The sequence below is a fragment of the Sardina pilchardus genome, chromosome 3 (genome assembly GCF_963854185.1).
Source record: "Sardina pilchardus chromosome 3, fSarPil1.1, whole genome shotgun sequence".
Lineage (NCBI taxonomy): Eukaryota > Metazoa > Chordata > Actinopteri > Clupeiformes > Clupeidae > Sardina > Sardina pilchardus.
In genome coordinates, this window is record NC_084996.1 from 39,523,026 (window position 1) to 39,536,361 (window position 13,336).

General features: G+C 42.1%; 1 protein-coding gene across 2 annotated transcripts in view; it reads left to right on the forward strand.

Annotated features, from left to right (window-relative positions):
- usp31 (ubiquitin specific peptidase 31) overlaps positions 1 to 13,336 on the forward strand; it is a 150,868-nt gene that overhangs the window by 42,235 nt on the left and 95,297 nt on the right. The gene's annotated exons all lie outside the window — the stretch shown is intronic.

The following is a 13,336-nucleotide window of genomic DNA, read 5'->3' on the forward strand; positions in this document are numbered from 1 at the left end:
AATCGGTTTATTAAAAGAAATGAAAGATTTTCTGTTTTGAGATTCTTTTTATGTTTGCGATGTCTGCTGAAAAGAAAAGTTAATATGTTAATTCGTGGTTCAGCGCGCACTCACACACATTTTTACATTGACATAGTGTCGGGCTCAAGTGTCGTCCTCAGTGCCGCATAGGCTATAGGCTATAATGTAGTGAACTGGTTAGACGAGTGTGGGGGAGGGGGAATGATCGCACAAGACAATAATGCTCTTCATGAAATGGATCTCACAGGCGGCTGTCTGTTTTTAAATGTAGCCTAGCCTACTACACCACTTGCGAAATCGGACGTGGCACATAGCCTAATTGTTAGGCTACTGGATAGCAAATCCATAGACTTTGTTCATCCTATATCCTTGGCGGAGATAATAATTAGGCATATCAAATTAAAAGCACACTACGACAGGTATACTTGTGTGATCACGCAACACAAGAGAGCATTTAGCGATGGGACAGTTGTGAATGAGTGCTTAACACCCTGGAGTCTAAATACCCCCGGGGGATTTGAAAAACTGTTCCAAACACACATCTCAATCTCTGCTTTTATCATATTATAGAGACACCATTAGAAGCCTTTAATCAACTCGTTTTCAAATATATAGCCTATGTTTTAAGAGAATATGGCAATGATAATGGCACTTTCTAAAAACAATAAATTCGTAGGATTTGTCCTCTCACCTGCAGCAGGCCCATTCAAAAGCCCATCCACCTAATTTGCATTTGAAAGAGCCAATCACTAAAGTGACACATTTAGTCTAGCCTACTTTATTAGTTTTTTTTGACCCCTCTAATAAATTGCCTATAGTCCTACTACGATAATGGAGGAAGGGCTGCCTAACTGTTCCTCCTAAGAGTTTTTTCATAAGATAAAATGTTTACTCTATTTAAGTTTAGGATTTGGTAGACAAGACAACCTCGGAAAAGTTCTTCAGATAAACAATGTTTTATTGAATTAAAGGAAAGAAAATGTATCGCCAGGGTTTCGGGACTTGCGAAGGCATTCGTTGATCTTATCGATGCAGTCCTTGCGGCCACTTCTCCCCATCGTAGGAAACTTTCTGCTTAGTGTTGACAAAGGTCTTGACGTTGTGTGGCAGTGCTTGCTTGCCCTTCGATCCATCCCAGTTGGTGGTTTTGCACCAGGCTCTAGTGCTCCTTTGTGGTGATGGCTCTGAAGAGCAGGCATCCGTATCTACCAGTGATGCGCGGGCTGATCCAAATCGAGCGGGCGACCGCGGTCACCCGCGGTCACCCGCGGTTATGGATCAAGAAAAAATATTTTTAATGATATGCGGGTCATGTTTGGTCGGGTCGGTAAAAAAAATAAATTGTCATTTATATCGTACATAATTGTCTTTAGAAGAAAAAGACATAAGTTGCAGCATTCCCACTGAAACGCGATTCTATCCCCCACATTTTGTCACGAACATGTAGAAATGCACTTGTTGTTTCTGCGTAGACAGACCCTCGGCTACACTTGACATGCAGTTGTGTTCTGTTCTCAGAGCATATGCTTTCTCTGTCTATGATCTGCAGCTTTTATCTCGAACTGCTGGCCTCTACAGAAAGTGGCTGAATCGTCTACTGAGCAGCGAAGTTGCCGATGCAATGCGTGTTTCTCAAGTAGGGATGTTAACCGGTGACTGTTTGACCGATGGTTGACCGTATCCACGTTAGCCGATCAAAGTTGTCGCTAGTCGGTTAAAAAAAAATATTATAGACAGTGGACTAAACGCTACTACAGCTAGCCATCTCATTCCAAGGTCTTTTTTGCGTGAAGTTAACAAATTATCCCTCACACTCAAATTTGTAATAACTCGCCTGCTTGTAGGCTACTTAATAAACCAATAAAAACATTCGCACGCATGCCTTGGCCGGTGCGTCTTTCGCAATCTGGAGGTGCCCGTTTTATCCATTGGTTTTTTATCGTGTTGCAGCAACTTTCCGCATAAGATGGGCTTAGATTTGGAAACACATTACATCTACATTTCAGGAAGGGTCAGGAAGGGTCAGCAATGGCAACAGATAAGGTAATGATGATCATCTTTCTTTATTATTGTTAGTAGGCCTACTTCCTCAAACTATAGCGGCGTCTCCTCGGAGCTATAGCGGCGTCTCCTCGGAGCTGTCATTTTCTTGTTTTCATTTTCAGCCGCGGCAATTTCAGTTTCAAATGAGCTTCTAACGCTAGACAAACGCCTTTATTTGCAACGCGATCACCTTGTACCCAAACCATTTCGAAACGAAGGAGCCATTTGTCCTCCACTTATTTACAAGCTCCTTGGTTTGCGGGACTCATGTTTCGCGCTCTAGGGGATTTTAAAAACAGTGACGTGAGTGAAAATGCGGCGCCGCCGCCGGGGCTGTGTGTGTGAGCGGGGGACAGAGAGATGCGACAGAGTTGCAAAACTGCGTGGCTGTTATTTCAAATAGCGTATAATATTTTAAACGAATCGGTTAACCGGTTTCAACCGGCTAATGAGGCTCGGTGGTCGGTCAAGAAAATTAGTAGTTTTCGCCATCCCTATTCTCAAGTCTGATAATTTCCAGCAAGATCGAATGGTATTATGGAAAGAAAAATAAACTAAAAGTTTCCCAAATCAGGAAATATTTCTTAATTTAATGTCATCAAGGCATATAGCCTATACAATTGGTATGAGCATGCAATATGTGCGTCCTTGCGCAACTTATAGGCCTAGTGGCTCGTTGGAAAGCCCCACGTCTGCTCTTCCCCACGTCGTGCAATAAAGGTTTCATCTCGCTGCAATTTATAATCGCGGAGCAATGGACTTTTGGTCCATTGATGAAGACGTTAATAAAGAGTTTCTTAATAATATTCTATGCCTGCATTTCATGCTTGGGAGAGCTTCAAGGCATTCATGTGAGGAACGGCTGAAACAGAATTTGTATAGGAAAATCCTAGGCTAATTATGTTCAATGTTGAGTCAAACAGCCACATTTTTGGATGAATGCTGACACGGAACAAAAAAAAGGTAGACTAAATGCATGTTTCCCAAATTCTGAGCAATTATAGGCTATATATAATTAGGCAATATAGGCTATATTATTGTTTTACATGCATATGAGATACCAATTTTGCATAGCTCAATGACGCTACGACTAAGTTAGACTAGGCTACTTTTTACAATAAGCGGGTCGGGAAGCGGGTCGGGTCCTGTATTTCAATATTTTTTTTTTGCGGTCCGAGTTGCGGTCGGGTTAGTTGTAAACGGCGGGGCGGGGCGGGGCGTTCAGACACGTACCCGCGCATCACTGGTATCTACCAACGTTGCCGCGACTCTGTTGGTGAATTCGAGCATGTTGTTCTAATCTGGGCCAACAGCAAGCAAAGTCACGTCATCGTGCTGAGAAGGAACTTGAATGCTGTTGTCGAATGTGGCAGAGAATACAGAAGAAGACTTTAACTATTACTTATATATTTCTTATAACGAAACGCGAAGAAAAAATACGAGGACTGACCATCTCGCCTCTCCGCGTTTCCCCCAATATCATGGCGACAAAGAGAAATAAATATGATTTGACATTTTAATGTTTGTAGCGCGCCAGTTTACCCAGTGTGTGTGAATTGAGCAGTTCCTTAAAATACGGAACAAAGAGCGTCCCGTAGGCTATCTGTTTAATACAGAAGAAGACTTTAACTATTACTTATATATTTCTTATAACGAAACGCGAAGAACAAATACGAGGACTGACCATCTCGCCTCTCCGCGTTTCCCCCAATATCATGGCGACAAAGAGAAATAAATATGATTTGACATTTTAATGTTTGTAGCGCGCCAGTTTACCCAGTGTGTGTGCATTGAGTAGTTCCTTAAAATAGCCTACGGAACAAAGAGCGTCCCGTAGGCTATCTGTTTAATACGGAAGAAGACTTTAACTATTACTTATATATTTCTTATAACGCTGGCTGTAGGCGATTTCTATAACCATTTTCATTCATTTCAACAATGGTTCATTGAAGTGTCGTTTGAATAATTTCGCCAGTCATCACCTTCATTTTAATGATTCAGTGAGATTAAGGAGTCGACTATTGACGGATATGCGGTCTTCATCATTAAATGCAGTTGAAACTTTCTGCCACCTGGTGGTTGTTTGGGTACATTGCCTTAGCCTCGAAAAAAATCGGCTTGACGCACTGCGGGATCTCTTCGGGAGTCCCGCGGGAGAAGGTGCATTCTCAACCCGTACCCACTGTACACACACACCGACACATACCTACAGATGGTACGGGTTGAGAATGCTCCTTTCTTTCCCGCACATCGGGACTCCCGAAGCATCGGGACTTTAATTAAAAGTGCAACCGCAAGGGGGCAACATAAGACCGCCCTAATAAAATGAAGGTTCGGCTCATACCGGAAAACACGGAAAAACCCGAAGACACCGCGCTGGTGACAAGCAGAGAAAAGAGACATCTCGCTCGGCATGTCAGATTGCAGTTTCAGAGTTTTCGAATGTTTTACAGCGTAGGCTACCTCACAGCTGGCTCTCTCACTCGACGTAGCCTATAACTCAGTCAGTCCAGCAAAGATGCCAGAGCAACGTTTTGGTCAATGGAGAGGGAGAGAAATGCTCCGCATATCCGTCTCATTTAATCCGTCTCATTTAATCATTAAAATGAAGGTGATGACTGGCGAAATTATAATCAAACGACGTTTCAATAAACCATTGTTGAAATTAATGTAAATGGTTTTAGAAGCCTTCAATTCAACCTGAAAGACTCGATAGGCAACCTTAGATTAATTCATTAATTCATTACGGTTACAAGCCCGCATTTCCGTGAATAGGCTATTATTGTCAAGGCGAAGACGAAAGAGATGGACAAGATGGACATTTAGTCTACATTTATGCTAGGAATACTTAGAAATGTGTAGGCCTATAGGCTATTTTAAAACGGAGGCATGTTCATTTTAACCGGCGACGCTGGGTAGCTTACCCAGCACTTTATCACAGATTTTGTCCCCACCACTTTTGACAACTGAAAATAAAATGTATTTAACAGAAATATCTTTAATAGGCCTACATGCCTATCATGTCACTTTACTTATAACCGTAGGCTACATGCATGGAGAAGATCGCGCATTTTGTAACATTAATGAATGGTCAGATATGCGATAGGGCAGTGAGGGTGATTCATTGTAACCATCGACCAGTAGGCCTAGCTCCGCAAAATAAGTTTCTAGCAACTTAGAATATATGGATCTCGTTATGCATGTTCATGTTGATTCAGAGATAGACATAGACTACCGTGGGCTACTGTGCGTCAATATAACAGCATTTTATCATGTGGTGAATTAATGACTAACGTCAGTTCATGTCAGAACTTTTGATCGGCGTTTCAAATGCATGCCGCGAATAAATGAACTCTACTGACTGAATCCTTTATATTTGTTGGCTAAGTGCGAAGAGGTTGACACTCGAACTGTGGCGTAACTGGTTGAGGCATCTTAATCATACGTCAGCGACCGGGGTTCAAAACTTACTCTATGAACCTCCGGAACCCATTAAGACAAGAGGCATTATTTTATTAAAACGTTTTGCGATTTTTTTATGATTGCGATGTCTGCTGAAAAGAAAAGTTAATATGTGAATTCGTGGTTCAGCGCGCACACACACACACACACACACACACACACACATTTTTTACATTTACATAATAGGGCTCGGGCACACGCCTTGCATTCTAGGAATATCGCCGCCATTTGGTAGCGCACTGAACGTAATATCCATTCATTCAGATGCACAAGACAAGAAGCAGAAATATAGTAGCGATTTATTCTTTTCCTCTTGCGATCGTGGGTTGCACTGTTACACCCCACTACACAGCAACATACTACCAAGAAGGCAAAAACTAAGTAACAGGAACACACTAAAAGGCGGGAGTAAATCCATAGTAATCCATAGTAAACTAAGGAGTGAAGCTGCCAATGTGGCTGTGCCCGCGAAGTTTTGATGTCTTGATCCCGAGCCCTAGTGTCAGGAAGTGTCTGTCGAGAGAGAGGGGGAAGGGAGGCAATCGTCCTCAATGCCGCATATAGGTAGGCTATAATGTCTAGTGAACTGGTTAGACAAGTGTGGGGGAGGGGGAATGATCGCACAAGACAATTGCTCTTCATGAAATGGGTAGTCTCACAGACGTTTGTCGATGTTTAAACGTAGCCTACTACATCACTTGCGAAATCGTGAAAAGACGTGGCACATAGAATTATTAGGCTACTGGATTTAATATAGCAAGTCCATAGACTTTGTTCATCCTATATTAGCCTATATTAAAATGTAATGTGCTGTGGGGAAGCATTGGGGAAGTCAGTTTAAGTTGTCCTAACAATTTGCCTCTTATTATAATCAAGAGTATGCAGCCACTACGCACATAATAGCCTAGGTTATTACCCCATGCAAAAGAAGGCCTTAAGTTAACGGACTGAAGGCCTGTTTACATGTCAAACATGCATTAAATCTAAGAAACGAAAAACACAAATATCATGTATTGTGTCGTAAACAGTTAATGACTTCGTGGCTGGCCACTATGCGCAACTGCATCGCGCAGTGAGCTGAAGGATAGGAGGACCGACACTTATTAACACAAAGCTTTGTAAAGCACTAACAACCACCCCTCAAAGTTCATTGTCCATAAGTCCAAACAATAAGTATAAAAATCCGACAATCCAAAACGATAACGAGATCTCCCAGAAAGGAAAAACAAGTTTGTTGAGTAGCCTAGTCCTTCCAACAATCTCAGCTTTTGCGTTTGTTAGATAAAAGGCATTCTGTCCTGCTGTATTCCAATGAGAAAAAAATCATCCACAAGGTAGGCAAAGGGTCACGGTAATGCAGCATGCAGGAATCTATACGCACAAAACGAATGAATGGGTTATATCGGCCAAAACGAATGAATGGGTTGGGAGAGTCGTCTGGCTGTGTCAGCAGACTGCAGTCGGTCTCGAGGGGTTAAATAGCGCACGTACTTGAATTTTAATCTGAAGAAGACCACACGGTCGAAACGTCATTCCTTTGTGATAAAGAAAATAAAATCAAATCAAAAAAGAAGGATTTCAAGTGTGCGAACCTTTTTCCATTTTTTATGATTTAGCCCAGGGGTCTTCAACCTTTTTCAGCCCAAGGACCCCTTGGCTGTGAGAGAGACTGAGCACGGACCCCCACACCTGGCACACCTCAAATCATGCCTATCATTTGAACCGTCAGTCATTAGTGCCTACATGCATGCACGTACGCGCACGCACACACACGAACGCACACATTCTAAACATAAGTTATTATTAACAGGGGGGTAACTGCTTTATACAACTCGTTTCTGATAATTCTTTAGGCTACATAGTGTTGCATAAACTCGTCCTATAATAGAATGAATGTCACAAGGGTCAACGAAGGTGGATATGTAAGGGATAATCAACGACGCGCCGTGCGTTTCTAGGAAAAAAAATGCACGTTCGAAGTGTTAATAAGCTCCCGACGCCGCAGGCATTATTGCCGTGCATTATTTTCCTATAAACGCACGGCGCGGAGTTGATTATCCCGTTTATAGGCTACCACTGCTACTATCATTTTTCGTTTATATTGCCGCTGTCTTAGATATAACGTTGCTGTGTTTACCGTTACATTCACATTGGCGAATTAATATTCAAGTGTGAGAAGCTCCGCTTTAACCCTCTCTGGTGGTATAAATTCAGCTAAATTCAGGCAAAGCTTCATTTGCTCAACCTGATACAGACAGAGAGCCTCTTCATCTTGTGTAAATATAACTTGTCTTACACAAGGAAACACAAACACACAAGATTATCGTTATCGTTTCATTTTGATGGTATGACATCGCGGAGAACGTTGGATTAATGAATTCACGCAGAACGCCTTGACGTGCAAAGACCGCAGACTCTCATTTAAAAAAAAAACAAAAAAACAAAGCAAAACATGACACAAATAGGCTAGGCCTACCCTGCAAAGTTCAGGGTCCATCAGTCCCGACATTAAGCAAACAAATCAAACAGTCGAAACGTAATGTATCTCCCAGAATGAAAAGAACGAGTTTGTAAATGGTCAGATGCCGCTGAAAACGAAGCTGTTTAACTAAAACGCACGGGGGGGAAAGTGTTCCATTGGGTAACACAATGTTACAGGGGTCACATTATCACAAGCATGATTCATGGATAGCCTACAATGTGTTATTTAAAAACGAATATGAAGCGATTTTCATTGAATATTATGTTAACTTTGACAAATGTTATTTTTTGGAAGAGAAAAAAACGCTTCAGACGAAATATTTTCGCGGACCCCCTGCAGTACCTCCGCGGACCCCCTATGGGTCGCGGACACCCGGTTGAAGACCCATGATTTAGCCTACTCTTGTTCTGCACCTTGACCGGGGATGTGCACAAACTTTTTTACTACACTTGAATTTTAAACCAACTCTTCTCTAGCCTATATCCTATACTTTAATAATCAGATGTTATGCTCATTTTTGTAGGCTACACCTCACCGACAAGCACACACGCAAATGCTGCTTTTGCACATCTACAATATTGGCCAGGCTATATAGAATAGGCTTTTAGGACTGTATTTTGCCTTCGTGCAACTTTAGTTGTGCTCAATCTAAATTGTCCAATCCAAATATTGTCAGTAAGGATAGGTCATATTACCAAATGGCGAACCTCGAAAATTATTTAGGATATAGAGCCGTGTCCATTACGCATGCAGTTATTTGTTAGGCTATTGTTTTATTTGAGTGTTTTTGTCTACCATGGCAAACATAGTTGAAACGTTCGCTCTAAACTTATGTATTTCCAATCGGCTTTCACAATCAGCTACAGCTGCGCGGCGCGGCGCAGATGATCGCCATGAAAACTTGCAATGTCTTTACAGAACTGCTTTCACTTCCCCGAGTCGCGAACGCAACATGCACAACAACCGATATTTAGCAAACACATGTATTTCCAGCTCTCAAAACCGATGAGGTCCAGATCTCAGTGTCCTCATAGCTGCCTACAGCCATGCACAGTAAGCCTAATGATAGCCTAATAGTTATGACATTAATAGCCTATTAATGACCTCATGTCGGAATGGCACGTTGTTTGAAAAAAAAAAAAAAGTTAAATAGGCCTAGGCCTACCGCCGAGTGGGGATATGTCGGAATGAACAGCGGATACCAGCTGGGTTGTAAAACATTACTGTAGGCTATTCGTTGATCTTATCGATGCAGTCCTTGCGACCACTTCTCCCCATCGTAGGAAACTTTCTGCTTAGTGTTGACAACACAAAGGCCTTCACGTTGTGTGGCAGTGCTTGCTTGCCCTTCGATCCATCCCAGTTGGTGGTTTTGCACCTGTCCCTGAGTTATAGTCTATATGAGTAAGCGCTTATGCTCTAACCGCATAATAAAAGAAGCACCTGCAGCAGTGCTTATGGCAAGGCTATTAACACCTGTCACTGAGCTATGGACAACCAGTTATGCTCGAAAATTATCATAATAACAGACACACCTTATTGTATGGCTCTACGTTTAAACACATCAAATTAGCAAGCATTTCCGCAGCAACGTTTGCTTTCTTTTTCTGTCGGTCCGCGGTTGCTTGGTCAATTGCGCAGCAAATTGACCATTACATTACTTATATATTTCTTATAACGAAACGCGAAGAAAAAATACGAGGACTGACCATCTCGTTTCTCCGCGTTTCCCCCAATACCATGGCGACAAAGAGAAATAAATATGATTTGACATTTAAGCTGATTGCTGACAAATTTGCCACACAATTCGGGAGAAGCAGCGGACAGGAGCGCCACCACAAGCAAGCACTTCTAGCCCAAATTAACATGGCAACGTTGCCTATGACTAAAGTGTCTAAGTAGGCTAGTCCTACTAATATTACATTTGATTGGTAGCATGTTTGTAGCGCGCCAGTTTACCCATCCCCTACATCAAAACAGCTTAGAATCAATCAAAGAATCAGCTGTGTCGGCGTTAGGCTGTAGGCGATTTTCTATAACCATTTTCATTAATTTCAACAATGGTTCATTGAAACGTCGTTTGAATAATTTCGCCAGTCATCACCTTCATTGTAATGATTAAATGAGATTAAGGAGTCGACTATTGACGGATATGCGGTCTTCATCATTTTGAAATGCGGGATGAAACTTTCTGCCACCTGGTGGTTGTTTGGGTACATTGCCTTAGCCTCGAAAAAAATCGGCTTGACGGCCTGCGGGATCTCTTCGGGAGTCCCGCGGGAGAAGGTGCATTCTCAACCCGTACCCACTGTACACACACACGCACCAGCACACACACACATGTACATAAAAAAAATTACACAAGCACATGCACAAACACGCCCACACACATGCACACATACACACACACACACACAGATGCACAGTACACACACACACACACACACACACACACACACACACACACACACACACACACACACACACACACACACACACACACACACACAACCCCCCACACACACACAACCACACACACACACACACACACAGATGCACACACACACACACACACACACACATCTTTGAGTATGTTTTGTGAGATGCAGCACTGTGTGAGACCACCGCAGCTGAGAAGTGAGTGTGTGTGTGATGTACTAGCCTCTGTGTGTGTGTGTGTGTGTGTGTGTGTGTGTGTGCGTTTCTGTGTGCCCGTGTGTGTGTTTGCATGTGTGTAGTATGTGCATGTTCTGTGTGTGTTCTCTTTCTTTCTCTCTCTCTCTCTCTCTCTCTCTCTCTCTCTCTCTCTCTCTCTCTCTCTGTGTCTGTGTGCGTTCTGTGTTATCTGTGTGTATTCTGTGTGTGTTCTCTCTTTCCGGTGCAGCGCGCGCATGTGTGTGTGTGAGTGTGTGTCTGCGTGTGTGTGTGTGTGTGTGTGTGTGTGTGTGATGGAGTGGATGGAGTAGGCGATGGAGAGAATGTGCAGGACTGAGCAGCGGTCATATTGTGTATCGCTTCGCTTTGCATCAATAGTTATTACTATTGATGGCGATTTGTAAGGAGATAAAAAGAAATCCAAGCATTTTCAGTAGTTCAGGCAGGATTTCTGTGGACGGAGACACGCCCAACACCATTCAGATGCTAAGATCACAGGCAATTGAAGGTGTCATTGGCTTTTGAATGGTAAGAACATGCCCGATTTCACTGGCCACATGGCTCTTGTTTACTCACTGAGAAAGCCTAAGGAGACTAGCTTTATATTATAGCGTCTGCTAAATAACTATAACCATAACTATTGATCAGCTACCATAAGTAAACATAGGTAGGCTACTGCATTGCCATAGTTTCATCTGTTACATTCCGTTTTGAGTTTGAGGTAAAAAAGGTTTTATGGCGCGACGTAACTCATTCAATCCAAAGAGGGTAAACGCGGAGATCTATGGTATTTGTTCAATCAGTGCAGCACAAACACGTAATATTTTGGACTGTTTGACATTAGCTAAACATAGTGACTTTGTTCGCTAGCTTACACGCCAGCAGGCTGCTACTGCTAGTTGATCTGGCTGTTGTTTTGGAAACCATCGTCTTTTAGAAAGAATGTTGCAACGAGTTGCCGGGGTTTCTAGATGTTTCCGAAGGTTGTAGCCATAGACAGTAAAGGAAAGGTTGTAGCTCGTCTCATCGTGAATCTTGGGTTTGAATTAGCCTTATATTAGCAAACATGCCATAGTTTAGCATTGGTAACTGCATCTGAATAATGTTTATTCACAGAAAATTTAAAGTCTTTAGCTTGAACGCTTTTTGAGATAATGACATCTGAACTTTGCTGCAGATTTAGATGAGGGTGCAAAATCTGCCAAAAATCAGAATGGGGGTACCATGTTCAAAAATGTTTTTCTCTGGATGTATTAGGTATACCAAGCTAATATTTTGGCTAAGTTAGTTTAAATGGTTACTCTTTAGGTGGTAAAAGTTTGAGGCAAATCTGAGATGGTCAAGCAGAAGGCATTTGTTGAATTGAGGTGGAATGACCCTATAAAGTATTCCCAGCATTTGTTTGTTTGGCAGTAGTCATTGTTTTGTCTATATTAAAGCCTTGCTGAGATAAAGGTTCACTTCCTGTGTGGCGGCTTTGCCGCCAATTTGGATTGGCTATTACAGGCGAGCACTTCCGTCAATTGTTCCACAATGCAATGCAATTATAAGTCATTGTCTGAAGATGGTCTGTGCAAATTTTGGTGAGTATCGGATTAAATTTGTGACCTGTGAAACTTTTTGAACGTTTTTGACCTTGTCCTGTTGGTGGCGCTACAGCCTGAATGGTTTAGTCTTGTAAATAGGTGGGTGGGGTCATTACTTTTGACTATTTAATCTACTGAGCAATTTTCAGCTTGGTAGGTCTAAGCATTGCAGAGCTACTTGCATTAATGTTGTTAAAAATTGTATGAATTTTGACCTGTTGGTGGCGCTGGAGTTTTGGGGTCTGGAGTCTGTAAATTGTTGAAAGTAGTCATTGGACATAGAGGAATATGTGTGTTAAATTTCAGAACTTTTTTACTGTATGGTTCTATGGCCTCCATAGAGATATAGGTTCTATGGTGAGTAGCCTTGAGTGGCAAAGTCAGAGCCCTGACTTAAATCCTATAGAAAATCTGTGGATTGACTTGAAGAGAGCAGTCCATCGCCGTTCCTTACAGAATTTGACTGGATTTTAACAATTCTGCACGGAAGATTGGGCAAATATTCCCCAATCTAGGTGTGCAAAGCTATAATAGACATACAAACAGATTGAGGGCTGTAATGAAAGCAAAAGGAAGCTCTACACAGTATTAAGTCAGGGGTATGATGACTTTTCCAACCCTGTTTTTCTAGTTTTGACTTTTTTTTCATTATTTTGATGTTGTGCAGCTAAATTTGTAAATAGAACTGGAAAAGATTGTTTTTAAAATGGGTTTTGATTTCAGGCTGTAAGACAAAAAAAGTAACTATTTCAAAAGGGTATGATGACTTTCTATAGGCACTGTAAATGGCTCATTCCGAGGAGAATGAAGGCTGGTTTGCTAGTTTCTATCATGTCCTCAGGACTCGGCTCGCCCCCCAAAAAAACGAAACCAGAGCCAGAGTGATGCTGAAATCGCGTAGGCCTACCGGTCTGTGTCCCAAGTAGTCATTCTAACTCCACCACCGCTGGTTAGTTTGCTTTGGTTTGTGGAGTAATCCATATGGATTGGTGAAAATGTAGGCTTTAGACCTTTAAAGTGACTGGTGAACCCAGAAAAACATGTTTGCAAATTTGAGTTGGCTCTGCAGGTCTGTCTAGAATGTAGC